General features: G+C 41.6%; 1 long non-coding RNA gene across 1 annotated transcript; it reads left to right on the forward strand.

Annotated features, from left to right (window-relative positions):
- Nucleotides 1-10,285: 10,285 nt before the first annotated feature.
- On the forward strand, nt 10,286-19,560 carry LOC308594795. The gene is made up of 3 exons (XR_014011620.1): nt 10,286-10,367; nt 16,774-17,000; nt 19,505-19,560. It is a non-coding gene; the product is annotated as an uncharacterized lncRNA (long non-coding RNA).
- The last annotated feature ends 562 nt before the right edge of the window (nt 19,561-20,122 follow it).

The raw sequence follows: 20,122 nt of genomic DNA on the forward strand, positions 1-20,122 counted from the left end.
AGAGGGTCTGGGTTTGGGTCTGGTGTGGTTGATTGGAGATGGCGTTCTGTGTGCCTCTGGTTCTGGTGTCGGTTTTTGTGGGGAGGGCTAATTTCCAGATGTCTGGCAGGCGGGACGTGTCGTCACGCTTGTTCATGTTGTGAGGGTGTTTCTCTATCTCGATGGCTTCCATGATTATTCTCTTGTGGTGATGTTCCATGTTAAAGAGCAATTTGGAATCTGCAAAATTAATTTCGTGTCCTGTTTCTTTCATGTGTTGGTAAAGAGAGGAAGTTTTTTCTTCTTTTTTGACGGCATTCTTGTGTTCTGCGATACGTGCATTTATTCGTCTGTTTGTTTGTCCAATGTACGTGGCTGGGCAGACTTTGCAGGGTATTTCATAGACCCCTTGGTTTTCTAACTGGATTTTATCTTTTGGGTTTCTGAGGATATTGGCTATTTTTTGGTTGGTGCAAAAGGCTGTTTTGATATTGTGTTTATGGAGGATTTTGCTAATTTTATCTGTAGTGCCCTTGATATAAGGAAGGAGGGCCATGCCATTGTTTTCTTCTGTGTCTTGGTTTTTGGGGGGTGTTTCTTTTTGGATTAGCTTCGTAACCCTGTTTTGCTGGTATCCGTTGGCGATTAACACATTTGAGAGATTCTGTAACTCAGTTGTCAAGTGGTCTTTGTCAGCCAGGCGTTTGGTTCTGGAGATGAGAGTCTTGGCTACGGAGTTTATTTGTGCAGGGTGGTGAAAAAACACACACCAACCGCTACTTACATGCACAATCACACCACCGGAAAAAAACACACACCAACCGCTACTTACATGCACAATCACACCACCACCCTGCACAAATAAACTCCGTAGCCAAGACTCTCATCTCCAGAACCAAACGCCTGGCTGACAAAGACCACTTGACAACTGAGTTACAGAATCTCTCAAATGTGTTAATCGCCAACGGATACCAGCAAAACAGGGTTACGAAGCTAATCCAAAAAGAAACACCCCCCAAAAACCAAGACACAGAAGAAAACAATGGCATGGCCCTCCTTCCTTATATCAAGGGCACTACAGATAAAATTAGCAAAATCCTCCATAAACACAATATCAAAACAGCCTTTTGCACCAACCAAAAAATAGCCAATATCCTCAGAAACCCAAAAGATAAAATCCAGTTAGAAAACCAAGGGGTCTATGAAATACCCTGCAAAGTCTGCCCAGCCACGTACATTGGACAAACAAACAGACGAATAAATGCACGTATCGCAGAACACAAGAATGCCGTCAAAAAAGAAGAAAAAACTTCCTCTCTTTACCAACACATGAAAGAAACAGGACACGAAATTAATTTTGCAGATTCCAAATTGCTCTTTAACATGGAACATCACCACAAGAGAATAATCATGGAAGCCATCGAGATAGAGAAACACCCTCACAACATGAACAAGCGTGACGACACGTCCCGCCTGCCAGACATCTGGAAATTAGCCCTCCCCACAAAAACCGACACCAGAACCAGAGGCACACAGAACGCCATCTCCAATCAACCACACCAGACCCAAACCCAGACCCTCTCCACAGATAAATTACAGACACCATCCAGTAGCCAAACCATAGTGGCACCTCCGGATGCTGCACCCCCCTGCAATCCCTACACAGATCTGGCTGGCACAGGGCACAAAACCACAGCTCGCCCCTATACACGAAGCCAAGCCAGAGCACAACTAAGTGCAGTACAGCCATCTTCTCAGAAAAACTCTTCACAAGCTCAAGAGGTCAAGACACGAAAGCTTTAGCAACTAATCCACACCTAATGACCCTCCTAAGTGGTACTCAGAATATCACTCAAGAAATCACTCAAGATATCCCTCAAGTAATTAATGAACAAAAGAAGAAAAGGCACAATAACCTGGGAACTTCCTCTCTGCCCAGAACGTTGGAGGCTATACACCACACCCCCTCAACAGTATTTATAGGAACTCAAACACTGAGATCCTGCTCTGTTCCAGTAACAAGAAGCCGAAAGCACCAGCCTGAAGATGACGAGTGAGACCTCGTCGAAATGTCGCCTAGACACCCCAACTCTTACACGGGAAGATACCCGAAGACACCAAAACCTGCATATATATATATATATATATATATGAGAATACAGCTGTAAAGTCAATAAGAATTAAATGAATCAAAGGGAGGAAATTAAAAAAATCGTAACTGTAACCATGACTGTAATCCTTTCTTGCAGGAAACTCTCAGAATTACAACTCTGTGAGAAGACTAGGAATCTCCTAACCACTCTCAGCACCCTTAACACCAGCTCCCATAATTCTTTGTGGGAAGCCATGACTGTTTAAAATGGCATCATAGTGCTTTAAATGTATAGTGTGAATGTAGTCAATGCCTTGTCTACATGTATGAAGAATCAATTTTAATTCCCCCCAAGATTTCCCTCTGACCCACCACAGTGGTTCTCCAACCACTGACCATTGGCAGTCATCATTGAGCTGTTTTGAGGGGTGGTTTCCAAAAACTTTTCTTTTGTCTGTACTTCTGTAAACCTTGAGATTCCCCTTGGCTTTTGATACCTCCTTTCAGAGGCAAATTTAAGGGAGGACGACCAGCTCGGTCATTCTGGGCACAGAGCCTCCGGGGTGCTGTAGGGGATTCCACAACTATGATCAAGATTGGAACATGAGAGCTGTGTGTGTGTGTGTGTGCCAAATTTTGGCATCACACAGGGTGCTGCTGAAATTTGAAACCCCAAAGTCTGCCACTGCTCCTTTTTTGTGTGGATAGAAGTTGTATCCCAGCATCTGGAGAAAACTGACACCAGTTGACAGGCAATGGCCAATATTATCCTTTTGAGGCTGAGAACAAACTAACAGAAGTCCAAAACTCCTGGTTTTTTACACCTGGAGCAGATGTCACTCAAATCCTATATGTTTCTAGGATGACTGTGTTTGAAAGGAAGGAGGACATTCCAGATAGCATTTTAGAACTCTGCAGGACAATATTACAAAAAGCAATTAATGTAGCCTAGAGCCAAACACCTTTATGATGCATTTTATGCAAATAGCTTGCAGCTAATTATATTGCTGGAAATTCATACATGCTGTGAACTTCTCTTCCATCAGTGAAGCTATCCAGAAAAATGATAGCTATGATAAAGTGTTTACATGACCAATGGTTTTTAAATCCCACTTAGTACTGTTTGTTAATCACGGCTTTAGATCTTGTAAAAATATATATAAATAATCAGGAATTATTAAGATAAAATTACCCACAACGATTAAACAAAATGCATTATTAAGTATAGTCTGGACTGATTTTGAAAGGAATGATTCAATACTAACAGTTTTCAAGTTTGCTGTGTGTTTACTGCTTTTTGATGCTCCTTTGTTTATCATATGAGCACCTTTCACTTCCAGCTGTCCTTTCTCTTCTTCCTCTTGATTTTGTTTGCTCCCCCCCACTTTCCTTGTTCTTCATCTCTTTCTCAGACATCAGTAGTAATGTGTGTGGTTTACTTGCTCTTAAGAAAATATATTCAGGACAAGGCTGGCACACAGATATATTGAGCTTGAATAAAATATTGATAGGAGTGTTTTAATGGTCTCTCTCTCTCTCTCCAAGTGGGTAATAGAAGTAGAGATGAAAGGCCACAATATTAATCATCAAGGTACTTCTGTTAATGCTAGATGTACCATAAGCCTAGAGTTTAATCTTTCATTGGTGCATAAGGGTACCCAGTTGTGTGAGAGTCACTTTTAATGTGTCTTCATCTCACAGCATTGCTACATTTAAACGTGACATGCTGCATGGACAGGAGCAATTGAGCAGAGCCTCCCAACTTGGTCACCACCCCCAGTTCCAGATGGGCACGATCACATGGTAAGTATAAAGAAAGAGGGGTGGTCAGGAGAGCCTTCACTTCTTGGCCCCACTTCTTGGCCTCACTGCTGCACAACAACCCTGCAGTGTTTTTCTATCAAGTATAGTGGTACCTCAGGTTACATACGCTTCAGGTTACAGACTCCACAAACCCAGAAATAGTGCTTCAGGTTAAGAACTTTGCTTCAGGATGAGAACAGAAATCATGTTCCGGTGGCTCAGCAGCAGGAGGAGGCCCCATTAGCTAAAGTGGTGCTTCAGGTTAAGAACAGTTTCAGGTTAAATACGGACCTCCGGAACGAATTAAGTACTTAACCTGAGGGACCACTGTAGTTTCTGTCACCACGCAAGAAAGGACAGAAGGGGAGATCCTGGACCAGCACATTTCCAGCCAATCCCTTGCAATTTACTCAGAACATAAAGCCAGCTCTCCAGCTCTTGGCTTCTCCCCAAGACTACAGAAAATTTATACCTTTACCAACTCTAGTTTTAGACTTCCAATAGCATGAAGCTCCAAGCAATGTAGAGGCATGGGGATTTCTGAATCCTGAGACTGGCAAACATACACAGACTTCAACAGTCTGAACTTACTGAAACTCTAGCATGCAAACTTTGATTTATTTATTTTTATTTTTCACTCACATATTTTACATATCTCACCTATGATGCTATTCCACTTCTTCCGGTAAGAGAGTCACACACCTGTCAAGGGTGGGTTTTTTATTATTGCAAAAAGGAGGGGGGGAACATAAATCATTAAGAAAGTTGGAGTTGATAATTATTTAAGTCTGTGACCTTTTGCTTTCTTCTTCTGACAGGGAAAGTCTCTAATGTATATCATCAGGATATTTGGCGTGAAGTGAAAATGGCCACAGATTTAATTAAAATGTAAGTTATTGTTAGCAAGAAAGGTCATGGTTTTGAAAAGAAAGAAAAAAGATGTAATTTCAGGAGTATATTAGCAACCACCCTCCAGAGTTATTTGCATGTAAAATATATATTTTGTACTTGACATTTAGAAAGGAAATTGGAACTGTTTATAATGGATGCTTGAAACACTTTTGTGTTCTCCTGCTCCTTTTGTCCGCATTTGGTATAATTGGTTAGATGGTACATACAGCAGTTGTTACATTTCATTCTTTATGCCTGAGTGCCTAACTGAGCTGGGAATTAGTCCACAAAGATTTCTGCAGCACTGAATGAAAGGCACAGTGCCCAATATTTCTTACAGAGCTGGAGAGAATAAATATCCACAGGGAATCCTTAGCTGGAGGGCTGCTGATTGCACATGACAGATGCATTTTGGGGGGCATTCGCTTTCTGAAACTTCGCAAATGGCCAAGGGATGAGCCCATTATTATAAGGGAAACACAGAAGGATCCCCACAAAATTTCTGTACCACTTTGCATGAGGGTAGTAAAATATGGGTGGGCATTTAGAGGCTCTCCAGACAAACAGTTTATCAGGTAGCAAAACTGTTCCTGAACGGGCTGTATTCAGACTGCAAGATCATAAGAGTCTGCTGGATGAAGCCAGTGACCCATCTAGTCCAGCATTCTGTTCTCATAGGTGCCTATGAGAAGCCTATATCCATCAGGGTTAATAGTCCCTGATAGCCTCCATGCATGTGTGCCATCCACTTTTAAAGCCACCCACAGTGTCTGCATTTCTGTGCTTTTGTTGTTGTTTGTCGTTTACATGGACTTGAATATCACCTCACTCCTTTCCTCTAAGAGAGAGGCATTGATTATTACAGGCATCAATATTGTAGACTGTTTGGCAGCATATAAAATGAAGCCAAACGCTTGGCAATTATCAGCTATATTGCTTTTTATGTGTGGAGTTCCAAATTTAGTCTGAGCAACTTCTCAGGCAGTGCAATCCAATTCTCACGTTAACCCATGCAGGGGAGAGCTTTGAATACGCTGAAGTTGTATCCAAAGCATGCTCAGTCCAGGAAGGGAGAAACATGAATAAAAAAATAGTAATGGCATTAAAATGGCAGACATGTCCCCAGCATACCGAAAAACTCTGGTAACCACCACCATCCCTGAACAATCAGGAACCATGTAAGTGACTTTCCCCACATGCCACAAAGACACATTCAGACATGGGGAATATTGTTTTAGTTCTGTTTTTAACTGGATCTGCCAATTAGGAACCAAGTGATAGGTCAGTGATACTAACCAATAAGCAAGGCATGACCAAAAGACAAACCAGGAGCAAGTCAAGTCCTGGTAAACAAGCGAGAAGTCAGGACTAAAGAACAGCCAAATATAAGGTACATGCCAGTGCTTAAGAAAATCTCATTGCTTGAGTAAGAGTCAGCAAGAAAAGGAAGCCCCCAATATTCCACCCTGCCCAGAAAAATCCAGTGATGAACCTGGGGTGGACAGGTTCAAACTGGAAGGATCTGCAGTGGTAGAGCTGTAACATTCCGGTCAACAAATAACAATGATGAAAGATTAAAGAAACATTATTGAAAGATGTTCCAGCAGCCCCTAAAAGACCAACTTTCTAGGTATGAGCTTTTGTGTATATCCACACTTCTTCAGATACTCTGAAGCAGAGGTCACTACAACCTTATGGCTGTTGACGACTGTTAATGATGGCAGTTGGTTCACAGAGAAGGGCAAGGGATTTTTAAAGGGATAGATGACCATGCTTTAGCATGTATAATGGGACATGAATCCAATATCTCTATTCAGACCAGGTCTCTCCATAGTTTTTAGTTTGGCAATGAGTTGTAATTCTCTTTCAAGGAATCAGGGACTAACTATTGCTTGTCCACCCTGTCAAGGGGGCCCGGGCCATTTCAAGAGGTCCTGGTTGCATTTGGGGAGGGCTGAGGGCAGGTTCCCTGCTCTGTCGCTACCCCTACGTGTATTCCCCTTTTCTGACTTTTGCAGGCGTGCGGAATGTCAATCTGTCCCCCATGGGGGGGGGCAGATAGTCACAACCAATGCCTAAGCAACCACTCACATTTTTGTATTTCAATAAAGTTGTGGCCAAAATTGTGCCAAAAACCTTAAACAAAAATTTCTGTGTGATGTGTGAGTTATTGGGGTGGCCCTGGGGACCTCGACACGCAATGTCATTTTGGACTGAACTAGGCACCATATTCTGAAACAGAAGATATTAATTAAATAAGTAGTATCAGAGGGTGGAACTCAAAATATAACTCAGTACTCATATTTGGAACTATAGTTGGCATTAGACTTGGTCATACTCAGAGTATGACTAATTTAACTCACATTCAATGGACTTTGAATATAACTTCATCAGATACTATTCTATAGTTTGTTAATTAAAACAAACTGTTGGTGAATATGACACACATAAATCTACTAGGATTTTTTGATAGCACCACTCAGAGTACTGTACTGCAACAAATGCAATTTAGATGTCTTTTGCAGAAACTTTTTCTTCTGTGGGTTTTAACAGCAGAATGCAACACATATTAGCCATGAGACTTCTTCTGTGCAAGGCTCCCTGAGATGAGAGGGATTTTGGCCACAATACAGGTGGACACTTGCTCAATTTCACTTCCCACTCATTTCAATTGCACAAAAGTTCCCAGTGGCTTTCTGTCCAATGACTTATAATACCATGGATGTACCTGCAAAGTGAAAATCTTCTTGCTGTGAAGCTTATTTGAGAGCAGCAGGAACAGAAGCATCCTGTAAATCTAACAGCATTCCATTTGTGCTATTTAATACTACAGCAAGATTCTCAGAGAAGAATATTACCTAGTGAGAAAAGATTAGTTGGGGCCTTGGATCTGGATACCCAGGGAGCATATTCCAATTTAGAGACTTCAAGTATATTGAACTCAGTAATTGTTAGACGTATTGGCATTTACTCTTTTGAGGGAAATTGGCTGGCTTCTTTGCTTGTTATGCAAAATGTTATAGTTTGAGCCAGCGTTGAGCACAATGAAATCTCAAATCCGCCAGCCATGCAAATAGCTGCAAACATTCTTCAAGAGGTAACTGGTAGTTTTGCCAATGACTTTAAGGCAGTAGTTTGCAAGCCCTGATAATGGATAGGTACATGCATTACTGAGGGGAGTGGGGAGTCTAGCTTAGATCACCTCGGCAGAATGGTTATAAAATGTATACATTACTGTAGTCTAATTAAATTTTATCACCAGTCAATATTTGGTATGCAGCCATTTTTCTACAGCGATCTAAGATATACATGCTTGGAGATTCTTTGCCTCTCAGGGAGGTTTTCATACACAAAATTCTCCAAATAATCAGAAATATTATTTACAGAACAATCCTTAGGAAAACAGAAAGATGGTCACTTACATGTGCTCACCAAGTTAGTTGCAAGTTTAGCAACTACGGACCAGTTCAAGGCAAACTAAGCTCTACGTACCCCACAGTTGTCCACAACTCACATTCCCTTTCCTCTAGAAGGACACATAGTCTGACCTGTAAGTGTCCACAGTTCCTATGGAGACAGGTCCAAGAGGAAATGTTAAATCAATTCTGGATTTGATCCAGCTTCTTGAAGACCCATTAGGGAAACGATCTGTTTCAACAGGATACAGCAACAGACTGCTCACAGGAACAGGTTAACCTCTGCTAAAAAAAACACCCTCTAAGGACTCTCCTTCCTTGGAGGTTTATAAGCAGAGGTTGACTGGCCAACCGATCTTGTATGATCTAGCTGAGATTCCTGCATTGCCGACTCTACAATTCTATGTTAGTCCTCTGCTGAGAGAGCTACACAGGTTGCTTATTTGCTACCAGGTCAAGTTCAAGGTTATTGTGTAAATTCTTGTGGGCCACAAGTACCTTAAGAGCTACCTTATTCTATGATCCTCTGACTACATGGTTCCTTATGCTCCACCTCAATCAGTGAGATTTTCTAATCAGCCACTTTGGATGGTCAAGCACGCTCCTAGGGTTAAAGTAGTCTTTATTAGGGACTGAGCCTTTAGTATGGTGGATCCTGCCCTGTAAAACTCCTTGCCAATACAATGCCAGTAGGAGTTGTCCCTGCTTTCTTTCAGACATCTTTGGATGTCTTTGGATGATTTGAACCAACAGTTTTTATTGGATGTCTTTGGATGATTTGAACCAACAGTTTTTATTGGATGTCTTTGGATGATTTGAACCAACAGTTTTTATTGATATCCCATTGAGGTGTTTACTGAGGTTAAACAAGCTACTCTGAGCATCCGTTCTTTTTCAATAACCAGTTAAACTTACTTGCTACTTATAGAAGGGAAACCTTGGCACCAGGGAAACTTTCTTGTAGTTAAAACATGACTGCACAAACCCCATAAGCCTTTGCCTGACTTTTGGCCAACAATTCCTTACCATTTCAGGATGGTGATGTTTCATCAGCAGAAACTAGATTAAATGTGCCATGTTCAAGAACTCAGGTTTTAGTCAGTTTGGGGGTTGACTTTAAGTTTCCATTTAAGAGTAGTAGTAGTAGTAGTAGTAGTTACACCTACTATAAAAGGTGGGGTTAAGAAAGCATTAAATAAATGAATTTAAATGAACAGACTAACAGGAGATGATATCTTAATAACTGGGGATCTCTCTTGAATACTTTGGCTGAGATGCTGAAAGCCACATCCTTCTCCATTGAGTGGAGATAGTGAGACAGTAGAAAGATCAGTCAGTTGTTTTGAGATTATCAGCTGAATTTCTAGATAGAAGAAGGGCCACAGTCTTAGGAGACTGTATAGGTGGTTGTCTGGAGACCTGCTGTAAGAGTGTTTATTTGCTTCCACTATGTTCTGTTCATAGAGTCATAAATAAAACAAATATTTAAAAGACACCATGAGTCTCCAGAGCTTTCTCATCTAAAAGAAACTAACCCTGTAGCACTGTCCCTGGAACTTCTTACTAATCGGGAAAGTGGGAAGCACATAACAAGCAAATTGCTTCCTCTATCCACCCACCACTGACTTTTCATCCGTAGAGAATCCTTGAATTCACCTTTACACTAAAGGGAGGGAACTGCTTTAAGCCATTATTATGGAAAGAGAACTGATTAACTGATTAACATTCTGGGATAGAAGGTTAGAAAGTGAATTTTCCGTTATAGAGCGATTGCTATTGAGAAGAAACCCTGTTTATTAACTGTGGTTTTATCTTCTCTAGAGGTTTGCTTGACATAAGATAATGGAATTTTTTCCCCTTTTTATTGTTTAAAACTATAATCATATCAAGAAAAGTAAGCATTTACTGTACCATTACATGAAGGCAGGGAGGGATGACTTGAAAAGATCTGCATATCCTATAAACTATTTTATCATTTCAATTAGCATTGGCAAATGTCTTGTTTTATATTACAGTCATAAATGTGGTTTTACAGTCCTTCTAGGTGTGTTTATATCCTAATTAATTTGAGTAATTGTGATTAGTAACAGAACAAGGTTGTGCAGGGAGACCAATTACAAAAAAGCCATTCCTCAAGCAGGAACGCTTCGAATGCAGAGTCGATAGGAGTGCCACAGAGTCAAAAGGTCAGTGGCAACATCCAGTGAAAACACACATTACACCAATCATAAATTTATAATTCTCAAATATTGATTTGGAGATGGATTTACTCTCCTTTTTGTCCTTTGGAAACAAACACAGAATAATAATAATAATAATAATAATAATAATAATAATAATAATAATAAATTTTATTTATATCCCGCCCTCCCCAGCCAAAGCCGGGCTCAGGGCGGCTAACAACAATCAAATAATCAGTCAAATAATCACACAATCTAAAAATATTTCATTATAAAAATTAATTAAATCAAATTGACAGAAACTACTTTCAAGGCACTGTTCTGATTTCCTGTATGACACAGATAGTGAATTATGTCACATCAATAAGTTATGCCACCTCAGTGAGTTATGGCCTATCAACAGCTCCTCCACCAGATGGATCTGCCGGCCATATGGCAAATGTTCTCCTTGAACTGGTCTGTGAAGCATCAAACCTGCAAGATGGCATATATCTAACCTAGGGAGAATGTGATGACACTTCTCCACTTTTGCCTCTCAATCTATCTAAAAGCCTTTCAGAAATTAACGTTTAACAGATATGATCATCAACATGGATCTGCAATTGCAATGCAATACTTTACATGTATATCCTGAAGTAAATTTTATTTTAATTCATTGGGACTTACTCCTTGGTAAGTGTTAGAATTGCAGCCTTAATGTGGAAACTTTTTACACTGAAGCATTGAGAACTAGATCCATATATGCCCTTGAAAGTAACACAGCTTTGCATAGCCCATTTTTTTTTCACTAGAAGATAAATGTAAAAATAATAATATTAACACTGGATTCTGATTTTTTTATTTTCCCTTCCCCTCCAAAAATATAAATTTTAGTTACTAGTTTCCAAAAGGAATTCCTGTATTTCAACTGTACATTCTTAGACATACCTAATGCACGTTTATAGAAATACCTAAAATCATATAAATATTGTAAATTATATAAAACTACACATATGCTAATACTATATATATGCTAATACTATATATATATGCTACTTACATATATGCTACTATATGTTCACTGTATATTATATAAAAAAGTGAAAATACTACATGCTGCAAATCCTCCAAACAACCCCCTCTTTTCTTATGTTTCTTATAAGACCTAGAGCTGACTGTAAGAAATTTATCAGTAGCTGTAGCTCAGTTGCAGAGAAGGCCTAGCATTTTTGAAGTCAGTGAAGTAATATACACTTTAATGCAAGGGCATTAAGACTAGAATCTAAAACAGAGGTGGATTTGGGGCAGCACGGCTGGTTCTGCTTAAGGTAAAGGTAAAGGACCTCTAGATGGTTAAGTCCAGTCAAAGGCGACTCTGGGGTTGCGGCGCTCATTTCACTTTCAGGCTGAGGGAGCTGGCGTTTGTCCACAGACATCTTTCCGGGTCATGTGGCCAGCATGAGTAAACCACTTCTGGAGCACCATGATGCAAGCCAGAGCACATAGAAACACCATTTACCTTCCCGCCACCACAGTACCTATTTACTTGCACCGGCGTGCTTTCAAACCACTAGGTTGGCAGAAGCTGGGACAGAGCAACAGGAGCTCACTCCACCACATGGATTCGAACCGCTAACCTTCCTATCAGCAAGTCCAAGAAGCTCTGTGGTTTAGGCCACAGCACCACCCATGTCCCTATGGTTCTACCATACTGGACGCCAAGCTAGGGAGTGCCACAGAGTGTTGCAACTATGATGTAGTGAACTGAGCAGAACAGAATTTGAGATGCCAAATGTTGGCCTCACACGGGGCACCGTTGAAATTTGGAAGACCAAAGTTTGTCTTTGTGTAAAGTGACCTGGCTAAATCACTCCTCAATCCTAGCCCATTCCAGCTGCAAAACTTGCTGTTTCTCACACATAGCCTGCTGGCAGATCCCATTCAGGGAACACACACAGCCATCGATTAAAGAACATTTGTTACTTTTGCTTAAAATCCCTTGCTTCCATCTGGAGTCACTGTAGTGACAGAGCCATTGGCAGTAAACAGGCAGCCCAAAGGAATGTCGCTATTTTGGGGGTGGGATTTGATCCTATGCTGGCAAATTCAGGTTGCACAATTAAAGTTGATTAGGCATCCTTGTGCAACAAAACTGTTTCTCCCCAAACATGCCCTTTTTCCAATGAGAAAGTGGCAGGAAAAATGTTAGAGAACACCTCTTTAATGCAACATCCTCTAACCTCCCCACAAAGAAACCTCAGTAAAGAGCTGACGTCATCTAACCTCCCTGAAAACTTTGCACAAACAAATCACAATGAATGCATCTGGAAGCAACCCTCGGCACTGTTCTAAATCTGTTCTACTTCATCCTGCTACAGCTTTATTCTGCTTTGTACACTGGCTTGAAGGCGGGAGGGTGCTCTGCATATATTGCATTAGTAGGTTTGATTGTTTGGATTTAAGTTCAGTCTGAAAAAGAAGGGTGATTGATCTTAACATATTGGTAAGCCCTGGCTTCGGGCTAGGAATACAAACAGTATTTCTCAAGTCGGGCATTATTACTTCTCATTTGTTGCTCATTGATTAGCTGTCAACGATAAGATCTTGGGTTTTTCAGACTGTGGCAGCTGCTGGTGGTCATTTTAATTTATTTATTTCTTTGCTAGAGTCTAGCCTACAGAAACTAGAAAACACAGCAGCAAAATAGAAAGTGCAGCAGCACCGGGTAAAATTTTGAAAACTCCTTCAACAGCATAGGAATTGAACTGGATTAACAGACATGAGCAACAACACAACTCAGAAAACTTCTTGAAAAGCATAGGGCTAGGGCTGGATTAAAGGACAACAATTCAGAAAGCAATTCTGTCCAGGAGCAAACCAAGGGCACTCAGTCACCCACACAAGACCTCTTGGTTTTGTTTGTTTTCTTTAAATGGCAGCTCCTATGATCTTAAACATGGTGCAAAGCCAGTTTTCATAGGCAATGGGTGTTGTAGTCCAGCAACATCAGGAGAGCATTGTGGTGCTTACCCCTGCATTACACAGGGTGTGAGTCTTTATTTCTTATATCAATAATAATAATAATAATAATAATAATAATAATAATAATAATAATAATAATAATAATCTGGAAGAAAATTCCCACTGGAGTTCAGTACGGAGGTTCACAAGTTCCTGTCTTCCACTGCCTCCCGCAGTTTGGTCAAGTCCATATTGGTAGCTTCGAGAACCCTGTCCAACCATCTCGTCCTCTGTCGTCCCCTTCTCCTTGTGCCCTCAATCTTTCCCAACATCAGGGTCTTTTCCAGAGAGTCTTCTCTTCTCATGAGGTGGCCAAAGTATTGGAGCCTCAGCCTCAGGATCTGTCCTTCCAGTGAGCACTCAGGGCTGATTTCCTTAATAACAGAGAGGTTTGATCTTCTTGCAGTCCATGGGACTCTCAAGAGTCTCCTCCAGCACCATAAATTCAAAAGCATCAATTCTTCGGCGATCAGCCTTCTTTATGGTCCAGCTCTCACTTCCATACATCACTACTGGGAAAACCACAGCTTTAACTATACGGACCTTTGCTGGCAAGGTGATGTCTCTGCTTTTTAAGATTCTGTCTAGGTTTGTCATTGCTTTTCTCCCAAGAAGCAGGCGTCTTTTAATTTTGTGGCTGCTGTCACCATCTGCAGTGATCATGGAACCCAAGAAAATAAAATCTCTCACTGCCTCCATTTCTTCCCCTTCTATTTGCCAGGAGGTGATGGGACCAGTGGCCATGATCTTCGTTTTTTTGATGTTGAGTTTCAGACCATATTTTGTGCTCTCCTCTTTCACCTTCATTAAGAGGTTCTTTAATTCCTCCTCACTTTCTGCCATCAAAGTTGTGTCATCTGCATATCTGAGGTTGTTGATATTTCTTCTGGCAATCTTCCGGCCTGGGATTCATCCAGCCCAGCCTTTTGCATGATGAATTCTGCATATAAGTTAAACAAACTTATATATACAGCCTTGTTGTACTCCTTTCCCAATTTTGAACCAATCAGTTGTTCTATATCCAGTTCTAACTGTAGCTTCTTGTCCCCCATAGAGATTTCTCAGCAGACAGATGAGAAATCAATCTGATTTCGATGCTGCCCATCTGGTGATGTCCATGTGTAGAGTCATCTCTTGTGTTGTTGGAAAAGTTTGTGGTGACCAGCTTGTTCTCTTGACAGAACTCTATTAGCCTTTGCCCTGCTTCATTTTGAACTCCAAGGCCATACTTGCCAGTTTTTCCTTTTATCTCTTGACTCCCTACTTTAGCATTCCAATCCCCTACAATGCAAAGAACATCCTTCTTTGGTGTCATTTTTGAAGGTGTTGTAAGTCTTCATAGAATTGATCAATTTCAGTTTCTTCAGCAGTGGTAGTCGGTGCATGAACTTGGATTACTGTGATGTTCAAAAGTCTGCCTTGGATTCATATCGAGATCATTCTATCATTTTTGAGTATTGCATCCCAGTACAGCTTTCACCACTCTTTTGTTGACTATGAGGGCCACTCCATTTCTTTTATGGGATTCTTGCCCACAGTAGTAGATACGATGGTTATCCAAACTGAATTCATCCATTCCCGTCCATTTTAGTTCACTGATGCCCAGGATGTCAATATTTATTCTTGCCATCTCATTTTTGACCACATCCAGCTTACCAAGGTTCATGGTTCTTACATTCCAGGTTCCTATGAAATATTTTTCTTACAGCATTGGACTTTCCTTTCGCTTCCAGGCATATCCACAACTGAGTGACCTTTCAGCTTTGGCCCAGCCACTTCATCAGCTCTGAATCTACTTGTACTAGTCCTCCGCTCTTCCTCAGTAGCATGTTGGATGCCTTCCGACCTGAGGGACTCATCTTTCAGTGTCATAACTTTTATATGCCTGTTGTCTTTGTCCATGGAGTTTTCTTGGCAGGGATACTGGAGTGGCTTTCCGGTTCCTGCTCCAGGTGGATCACATTTGGTCAAAACTCTCCACTATGTCCTGTCCGTCTTGGGTGGCCCTGCACGGCATAACTCATAGCTTCTCTGAGTTATTCAAGCCCCTTCACCATGACAAGGCAGTGATCCATGAAGGAGAAGTTCCCAAGTAGTCAGTCCAGAAAGTCTGTGAGAGCTTTCCATTATGACACATGCTATACAGACAGTGACCATTTTAGGCACATCCAATATGTGTGCAACTGCACATGTGCACATTGTGCCAAACCCAGAAGTTACCCAGAAGCATCGTTAAAATGTCACAAAAAGGGGTGGAACGAGACAGAACAGAGTGTTTGCAAGCTTTCTCAATGGGTGTTCTGATTCACTGGTCAACAACAAATTTGTTGTCTGCGTTTTTTCAGATGATTTAGGATGGATCTGATGCGCTGAATCCAAAAATCACACTGGTTTTGCTCAATCAGGTCAAGTTTTTGAGCTATGGCCACATGTCACTTTTTTTACGTTTTTCTTCACATGTATGCTTGTGTGGAGCATTTTAGAAGACGTTGGTGGGGGTAAAATGCCATGTTGAATAATTGTTTTGATTGGAAATGATTATTTTAATGACAAGAAGTATTCAGGTCCAATAGTTCTGGGTGATTATGGATGATTAAGTGGAACTGGAAGCGTGGAAGGCATTTGTTCTGGTAGTGAAGAACTTTCTTGGCAACAGTAAGGCCAGAAACTATGCAGAACTTGTCAACAACATGTTGACTGCTTTCAGAAACCTGGGCTGCAACACGCGCGTCAAGATGCACTACCTATTTTCACATATGGACCGGTTTCCTGCGAACCTGGGTTCAATGAGTGATGAGCAGGGGGAGAGATTCCATCAGGACATGAAAGAGATGGAGACCAGATATCAGGGTCGCTGGGACACAGTCATGATGGCTGACTACTGTTGGACTCTGAAGAGAGACCTCCCTGCCGCTGAGCATTCCAGGAGTTCCAAGAAAGGGAAGTTCAAGCCCTGAAGTTTGAAAAATGGTGAAGCAACATGCAATTTACGTGTACTTACCTTTATCAATGCCCACCATTCAGTTTACAGTAATCAATGTTTCTATCAGGTAATCAATATATGTTGTTGGAAAAACATTTTTTTTCTCTTAAAAACATATTTAGGATGATATGTGTTGACAAAAAACAGCTGATAATGCCACAAAAATGTAATCGATTTTGTCACAAGATCTGATTTTTTTCAAATCAACATAGCCAAAAACCTGACCTGATGGAGAGAAATGGATGCCATTTCCTGATTCAGCAGTGCAAAAATACCCTAAATCAGTTGTAGAAATCTAGACATTCAAAAAGTAAAAAATTGTTGCCCAGTGTTATATGCAATCTTACACTCTCCACATGTAAATGGAGTGTTGTCTGTATATGGGGAGAATGCATCACCTAGGCTGCTTTGTCTTCTCCCCAACCACAGGAGACCCCAGGAGGCCTGACATGACCAGCAAGCTAGGTGAGATGACATGCCACCTGGAATTGCAGCACAAGGCAGACCTCCATGGATAAGGAAGAGGCAATAGAGTACAATTAGGAAAGGAGGAATGAAGAGAGGAAGTGCCAAGGAAATCAAAGGAGAAAAACTAACTTGTGACAGGAAGGAGGATTGCGGGCTCTGAATTCAGCTACAACACATCTCAACATATGGTGAGCATCTTTGCTCACGCGATGTTAAACTCCACTGATCAGCAGGGGAATTAGCTACTTGAGAAGTTCCCTCCCTCTCATTCCCCACCTTAAAATTAGATGCAATTACAAAAGTTACAAGAACTTTATAAAGCAGAAATCAATATGAAACTATATTCTCTATATTTAGTTAATCTAGGTAGGAGAGCAGACATTTGTGTAATTTAATTATAAAACAAATGTGTGCTTCGAAATAGCCATAAGCAACTTAGCAGGAGCTGTGAAAACCTAATTGATGATAACTTCTATTTTATCCGCGGGGGATGAAAATATAACTGTATTTGTTTTCCATCAAGCTGCTTAACAGTATAACATTAATGGAAACTACTACCTAGTCTTTCGAGGGAGCATATTCCTGAATGGCCAGGCCACTATGGCCCTGATCCAATGTTGGTTAATCATGACCAAGGCACACTAACGAGAAAGTGCACTTACTAGGTAGTAAGTCTCATTGAACGCTGTGAGTTGGTTCCAAGTGAGTTCCACTCAAAGTAAACCCATTGAAATCAATGGACTTAAGTTTACCATGACCACTGATTTCAATGGGTCTACCCTGACTAGAACTAGCATTTGGATATAACCCTAGGGGACTCATCTCTGAGCGAATACATTTAGGATTGTGCTGTCCGACTCTTTGAACACAACAAAACAAGTTTGTCACAACTTAATTTGTTCCTATAGGACGTATCATGGCAAACTTCAGCTGGATTGTCTCAACCCTTTCAGCGTCAGGGTGTCTGTCCAAAACAATTGCAGATGCTTGAACTTTGTTAACATTTTTGTATGTCCATCAGCATCCCAAGTGTGTCCCAAGCACAAGACTAATGTGAATATTTATTGAAGTATTCTGCATGTGCCAGAAAAGAAGCTGGCAGATACACCAGTGCCTGCAGGCACCACATTAATGACCTCTGGTGTATGCCCGGCACTGCCTCCTCTTCTTCCTTTCCTGGCCCTTCCTCTTCTTGTTCCTAGGCTGATGAACATATACAGCTGCCTTATGCTGAGCCATACCAACCACACTGGCAGGCAGCAGCCCTCCAGTGTTTCAGAGAGGGGACTTTTTCTAGTCCTACCTGGAGATGTGGGAACCTGGAGTCTTCTGTGTAGAAAGCAGATGTTGTACCAGTCAGCTGTGGCACTATCACAAGCCATATAATCATAGAATTGTAGAGTTTGAAGGTACCCCTGACCTAGCCACTGTGACCTAGCCCTGACCTAGCCACTGTGATCCACGCGACGGTCACCTCCAGACTGGATTATTGTAACTCGCTCTACGTGGGGCTGCCCTTGAGACTGACCCAGAAACTCCAGCGGGTGCAGAATGCTGCAGCGAGACTCCTTACGAGGTCTTCGCTGCGAGATCACATTCACCCGGTGCTATACCAGCTGCACTGGCTCCCGGTGGAGTACAGGATCAGGTTTAAGGTGCTGGTTTTAACCTTTAAAGCCCTATATGGCCTAGGACCCTCGTACCTACGGGACCGCCTCTCCTGGTATGCCCCACAGAGAAACCTACGGTCTTCAAATAAAAACATCTTGAAGGTCCCAGGCCTCAGAGAGGTTAGGCTGGCCTCAACTAGAGCCAGGGCTTTTTCGGCTGTGGCTCCGATCTGGTGGAACGCTCTGTCACAAGAGACCAGGGCCTTGCGGGACTTGACATCTTTCCGCAGGGCCTGCAAGACAGAGCTGTTCCACCAGGCCTTTGGCCAGGGCACAGCCTGACTCCCTCCCTCGGCAATCTTCGCAGAGCTCTGGCCCAATGGTTGCCAGTGGCTTGAATTAATTAATTTTTATAATGAATGATTTTAGAATGTTGTTTATGTTGTACTTTTGTACTGTTTTATTGTTGTTAGCCGCCCTGAGCCCGGCTTCGGCTGGGGAGGGCGGGATATAAATAAAATTTATTATTATTATTATTATTATTATTATTATTATTACCCCGCCCCCAGGTTCAGCTAGTACCAGGCCCTGCAATGCAGGAATCTCAGCTTAAGCATCCAGGACAGACGACCATCCAACTTCTGCTTTAAAATCTCCAAGGAAGGAGAGTCCACCACCTCCGAAGGGAGACCATTCCACTTTATTTTCCCACTTTGTTTTCTTTTGGAGGAAAGGGATATGGAGGAGGAAGTGGTGGTTTTCCAAGTGTTCCAGCTGAACAGTCAAAAAGAAATTGCAAACCCTTGTGGTTTAAGTGGGAAGTCTGTCCTTAGTTGGCACTGGGTCCCTGATGTTGCAGAGGACGGCAGGGCTGTAAGCAACTGCCAATGTCAGCACTGTTTCTAATGTCTTGAAATGGAATCTGCCATTTAGCAATTGCTTCTTTACCCATAAAGAAATATTCTAGGCACAAGGAAGATTAGACATTTCGGGGGGGGGAGAGAAAAAGGAAAGAAAATGTCCCTTATTCCCAAAGGAAGCTGTACAAGAGATTTAATCAACACATTTTTGTGTTTTCACAGAATTTATGAGACCCCCAGATTCACTCCTCCTCGACTGAAGCAGTGATGTGACAAACTTTATAGCAAAAAAATTAATTAAAAATAAAAGCTACGATCAGCCCTTAAAATATTAACAAGAGCATTGTTTTTCCAGTTATAATTGGATGTGGATTTTGATTAAAAAAATTATTACACTATATTATATCTGATGGGAACGCTTCTAGGGTCAGTGTAAGGCAAAAACAAATTATTCCATTTCTTATTTTATGCCAGTCCACGCTGCAGCAAAAGCAATCTTTCAGTTCCTGTATGATTGCTATTGCTATTGCTATGAGTTAGGAGGGGCAGTGGTAGGCTGCATGCTTGAATCCCCTTCTAATTCCTGAATCCAGCATGGATTCAATTCCTGGAATAACCAGCCTAGCTTCCTGGTGAGGTGATGACCCACTAAGTGTGGGCCACTAAGGCAACAAAGGAAGTGGCTCTGTGCCCTCAACTTGCTGGTAGCAAGACAAAGGCCAGAGTTGGGGTTATGTGAGCTAGAAGCTGGAAGCTGGCCGGCTGCAGGCTGGGTAGCTGGGAGACAGAGCTATGCCTGGTTTCTGTTGGAATCCAAGGCTATAGCCATGTGAGAAGCAA

The sequence above is a fragment of the Podarcis bocagei genome (genome assembly GCF_964188305.1).
Source record: "Podarcis bocagei genome assembly, chromosome: 9".
Lineage (NCBI taxonomy): Eukaryota > Metazoa > Chordata > Lepidosauria > Squamata > Lacertidae > Podarcis > Podarcis bocagei.